General features: G+C 42.3%; 1 pseudogene; it reads left to right on the top strand.

Moving 5' to 3' along the window:
* Positions 1-953: 953 nt before the first annotated feature.
* Positions 954-1,660, top strand: LOC112399286 (60S ribosomal protein L27a pseudogene; annotated as a pseudogene).
* The last annotated feature ends 3,734 nt before the right edge of the window (positions 1,661-5,394 follow it).

Here is a 5,394-nt window from a genome sequence, read left to right as displayed (position 1 = left end):
TCTTTCACAACGATGTTCCCTATTCTGCACTCTTCTCTTCCCCGAGTTGGCATCTTTCTTCCTTCTTATTCTAAAGCTGTGTTAGAAGGAAACAGACTCACAGACATAGAGAACAGACTTGTGGTTGCCAAGGGGGAGGGGAGATGGGGGAGGGAAGGATTGGGGGTTTGAGATTAGCAGTTGCAAACTGTTACATATAGAATGGTTAAACAACAAGATCCTACTGTAGAGCACAGGAAATTATATTCAACACCCTGTGATAAACCATAAAGGAAAAGAAAAAGAAAAAGAATGTATATATATACATGTATAACTGAATCACTTTGCTGTAGAGCAGAAATTACAACATTGTAAATCAAATATACTTGAATAAAATAAATTTTAAAAATTAAAACTGTATTGGAAGAACATGATTTTACCAAAAAAAGAAGAAAAGTATCTCCTTAAATTTTTCAAAATATTACCCTTGTTATGAGTAAACAGATATGCAAGTAAAACATTTGATGAATATTAAGAATAAAATAAATGGAGTATAGGTGGCAAAACATAATCAAAGATTTCTTAAAATAGTTAACACATTTAGGGCATAGTAAGCCCTCAAAATGTTTTTTAAATTGTTGTGGTTGTAGCTTTAGTTGTAGCATTGTTAGGGGCAATGACACAATTAGCTGTGGTAATTGACAAGACGTCACATGATGGATAAGCCTGGTCACAACTCAGCTGGCAATGGGTATGTGGCTTGATTGGTGTTGACCTCAAGCAGTATTTCCAAACGTGAATGTCACTGCCGAAATTCATACCACGTCTTCAAAATTTGCACCAAGTACCAAGACTTCATAAATTTTATCTCTGTAACCACAGTTTTTGTTTCTATTAGCTACAGCATCCACTCATGAAAATGTTGCAACTTCAAAAATATTAACATCTCATTTGTCTGGGTCACTGACCTACCATCCAAACTAAGGAAGAACCATAAAATTCAGGAACACGGGAGCCATGGCGATGGCCACATCAGCAAGAACGAGAAGCACTGGGGAAGCGGGGGTCATGCTAGTGGCAGGCATCACCATACGATCAACTTAGGCAAACACTACCTAGGTTACTTTGACAAGGTTCGTATGAGGCATAACCACTTAAAGAGGAACAGAACTTCTGCCCCACTGTCAACCTCACTAAATTATGGACCTTGGTCAGTGAGCAGACATGGGTAAATGCTACCAAAACCAAGACTGGAGACACCCCCATCACGGATGTGATACGATCATGATACTAAAACGTTCTGGAGAAGAGAAGCTCCTAAAGCTGCCTGTCATCATGAAGGTCAAATTCTTCAGCAGATGAGCCAGGGAGAAGATTAAGGGCAGGAAGAGGGGTCTGATATCCTGGTGGCTTGAAGCCACATGGATTTCATTAAATGCTAAAAATTGCTTTAAAAAATTAACAGCACAAAAAGTTGGATGTCATTCAATGTCCTCCCTGTCACCCCTTAGTCTGTGGAAGGATATCTCTGCACGAGCACTGCCTTCCAGCTCTCGGCTCTCACACTACAGGTTCCACTGAAGAGAAAGGGGAATTTTCCCAGCCACTGATTTGTCAGCAGTCAGGAGCAGCTTCCGGGTTGGGTGTGGAGAGCACGCTGCACAAATTGTTCCATATCTGATAGTTATGTTATGGGTCAGAAATCTCCAGCATCTTCCTAACTTTTCTCTACCTGCATGCACAGCATGTGAGCTCCCTTCCCCCCTCCAATCTTCTTCCCTGCTTGCCAACTTGGCAAAATCCTTTGTCATCTTCAAAATTATTCTGACATCGTCTCCCCCATGAAGTATCCCCTGATCCTCCCAAGGAAAATTAGTCTATTCGTTCTCTCCCAAAACACGATCCCTTGTGTGCATTACCACGAGTGCCATATAATGTCTTATATCACATGTATTTATTTACATGATTGTTTACTTTCTCAAGGGAGCAAATTATGTCTATTCAACTCTGTCAATTTAGTGAGGGATGCTCCGCCCTGCTTTCACATTGAAATCACCTGAGGAGCTTTTAAAAATGCAGATGCCTGGGAGAATCCCCAGAGGTTCCGGTTTAATTCGTCTGGGGTTTGGCATTAGATTGTATTTCTTTTTATTAAATTGTTTTTGAGTGCCAAGGAGAAGTCTAATGCACAGCCAAGGTTGAGAGCCGTTGCCCTTGTACCTAGGACAGGGCTTGGTATACTACACTCTGTCATTTAACTGTTTCATGTTCCTTATGTTTAATGCTCTTAACCTTTAGCAGATTCACCCCTACAACTGTTGTTAAGATGAGTCACCAAAATATCACTCCTCCCTGAAAAACTAAACAAACCTTTGAAATAGAAGTCTCCATCTATCAGTGCTCTCCTCCTAGGCAGGCTCAGAAAAAAACACTCAAGAAATAACTCCCTCTCAAGGACAGTGGCTGCCTGTTGACTTCATCTTTTTTGCATGAAGCCCACACCTACCCTGGGAGATGCTCTGTGGCCCAGAAACAGAACTCTGGAATAACAACAACAAATCTGACAGAAGCCCCCAGAATGTTTGAATCTGCCGACTTCTCTCCTCCCGCAGCCTCGGAATCCAAAGCCTGTTCAAACTGCTTTCCAGTAATTCCATATTAGATGAGGGCACTGTTATCAAGAGGGCTGCATAGCCATCTGTGCAAGATTTTTCCCATTTTTTTCTGTTTTGACTTGGAGGAGGGTTCCCGTTGTGGTGCTCAGATGCAAAGACAGAAAGAGGCTTTTGCAGTAGGTAGACGATGGTGCGAGCTGGGAGCCACATATTTCTGAGGTTACATGGAAGGGAAAGAAGCTTGAACAGTTCTCATCATAATGACATGTTCAGAGCTTCCCTCACTGGCCCTTCCCTCAGTGGTTTGATCATCTGAAGACAATTTGGGGATGCTCTGATATTAATGATGTTGACCCCATTTGCTTCCTGGACCATAAATGAGGAGCCCCATTCCTCTCCTTTGTACCTAGCTTAACCTGGAGGCCGGCCATCCTTCTACATGGTGCTGAGTTACACATATTCTAATAGGCAGGCCAGGGTTAGACTTAATGAAAGCAGACAGATTTTGATTCTTCCCCTTTATTATTTTGAAAGCCATATTAACCCAGGCAAGGCTGACCTTATGAAAGCTTCAGTGAGAGCCTGCCCATGTGGGGCGAAGTCATCCCTCGTGTGATGCTGAGAACCCATCATTCAAAATGCATCCTTTGAAACTGAGAGCAGCTAGTGTAGTGACAGACACCTGTCTCATCCCCATTGTAAAAAATCACACCAACCTTCAAGGACCAATGTAGAGTCCAAGAAGCTGGAGGCATATGATGCAATTCATTACCTGGCATATCATAAAATCGAACTCTCTTTTATTTCTGATGGACAACTTTGCCAGATGAAGTAGAGAGAGAAAAGGTTGGTTCTAGACAAAGAGGATACACTCTCAGATATGAGGCAGAGCGAGGAGACTGGGAATGAACGCTAGCATGTGGGCATTGGGCGTCCTATTGAGCACAAAGGGGACAGACCTGCCATTTTAAAGATGCAAGACCTAAACAGACAATACAAAGAATTAATAATGATTATACTTAGCATGTGGCAAGCACTTTCTATGGGTCTGGAATTGTTCTAAGAGTTTTACATGCATTGTGCCCTACAGTCCTCATCAGTACTACATTATTATCACCCTTATTTTACAGATGGGGAAACAGAGGCTCAGGAAAGTGATGAAATTTGCCAAAGTCACACAGCCAAGAAACAGTAAAGCAGGGATGTCATTCCAAATAATCTGATTCTCCAAAAAGTGCTGTTGACTCTTCTGATATACTGCCTCATGATCAGGGAATTGGATATGCACTCTTTATTGGAGGGTGTGGAATCTTAGCATCCAGGGGATGGTTTGAAGTACTAGGTGCTGGGAAGGCCAGGTAGGGTTCACCAGACACAAGCCCCATGCATTTTCCTTGGGCTGCCCTGATTTCTTGGACTAGATTCCACCACCAACTCTGACCACAAGTTGATATCCATTTCAGATATCATGAATATGGCTATGGGCAGCTTGGAGGATTTCCTTGCCCACTGGCCATTAATCTGTGAGCACTGGCAAATGGAAATCATGCTACTCAGTCAACCAGAGGCCAAAGTAACCTGCAATTTTTAGATGACTTTTGGTCTCTTAAGTATACACTATTGGACTAACCACCATGCTCAACAAGCCAAGGTCAATCAGTCTGGTGCAGGGTTTCTCAGCCTCAGCACTGTTGACATCTTAGAATGGAAAAATCTTTGCTGTCGGAGGCTGTCCTGTGTAGGATGTTTAGCAGCATCCCAGGCCTCTACTCACCAGATGTCTACAGCACCCTCTGCTCCAGGTGGGATAACCAAAAATGTCTCCAGATATGGCTAAATATCTCCTGGGGGATAAAATTACCCCCAGTTGAGAACCACAGAAGAGTTCCTAAACTTTAGTGTGCCTCAGAATCACCCTATGGGTTTGATAAAACAGAGATTTCTGGGCCCCAACCTCAGAGCTTCTGACCCAACAGTCTTCGAGTGGGTCTAAGGATCTGCACACATTCCAGGCAGATGCTTCTGCTACTGGCCCAGAAACCACGCTTAGGGAACCACTGAATTGGTCCATTCCACTATGTGTCCAGAGCCATGCGTGTCATTAATCCTGAGTGTGGATGGCTCTGCGAAGACCTTCCTCACCTGCTAGAACAACAAAGGTTTTGGCTTAGACATTAACTCTCAGTAGAAGAGCAAGGTCATGGAGAGAAGCCTGGAATTAGATTCAGAAGACATGAATTTGAGGGCATTAAAAAAAGCCTGGATGAGTTATTTAAACTCTCAAAGCCCCAATTTCCTAATCCATAAAAATAAAGCCAAAAAAAGTGACAACCAACTTACTCTGGATTACTGGTGACAATGAAATAACCCAGTGTACCCCAAACTTTGATCATCCTCAAAATACATCACAATGTCTTACCATATCTACCACAACCTGAAATGAACACTTCTCTTTAAATGAACTCACTACTTAATCATCTACTTTATCATAAGAAATAATATCTGTGAAATCAGTTTTCCCTTGATAATTATCTTTTCCCAAATAGGCTTTAAGATAACTATTAAAAATCTCTGTGTACCACTTAAAATCATCTTTTACACCTCCTGTAGTTCATGTTTTCACACTTTGGGAACAGTAAGGTATTTGTGAGGGAGCTTTATAGGTTGCAAGTGTTGTCAGATTCAAGGTGCTATTATCAATTTTGTCTAGGCAGGGCAGTTGTTGTAACTGTCTGGAAAAGGGAGCAAAGGTTGAGACCAGGAGCCCTTCCCTGATGTGAGCTAATGCAGCTAGTGTACA

Source organism: Neophocaena asiaeorientalis, unplaced genomic scaffold, assembly GCF_003031525.2.
Source record: "Neophocaena asiaeorientalis asiaeorientalis breed wild unplaced genomic scaffold, Neophocaena_asiaeorientalis_V1.1 scaffold91, whole genome shotgun sequence".
Taxonomy (NCBI): Eukaryota; Metazoa; Chordata; class Mammalia; order Artiodactyla; family Phocoenidae; genus Neophocaena; species Neophocaena asiaeorientalis.
This window is presented reverse-complemented; position numbering and strand designations above follow the sequence as displayed.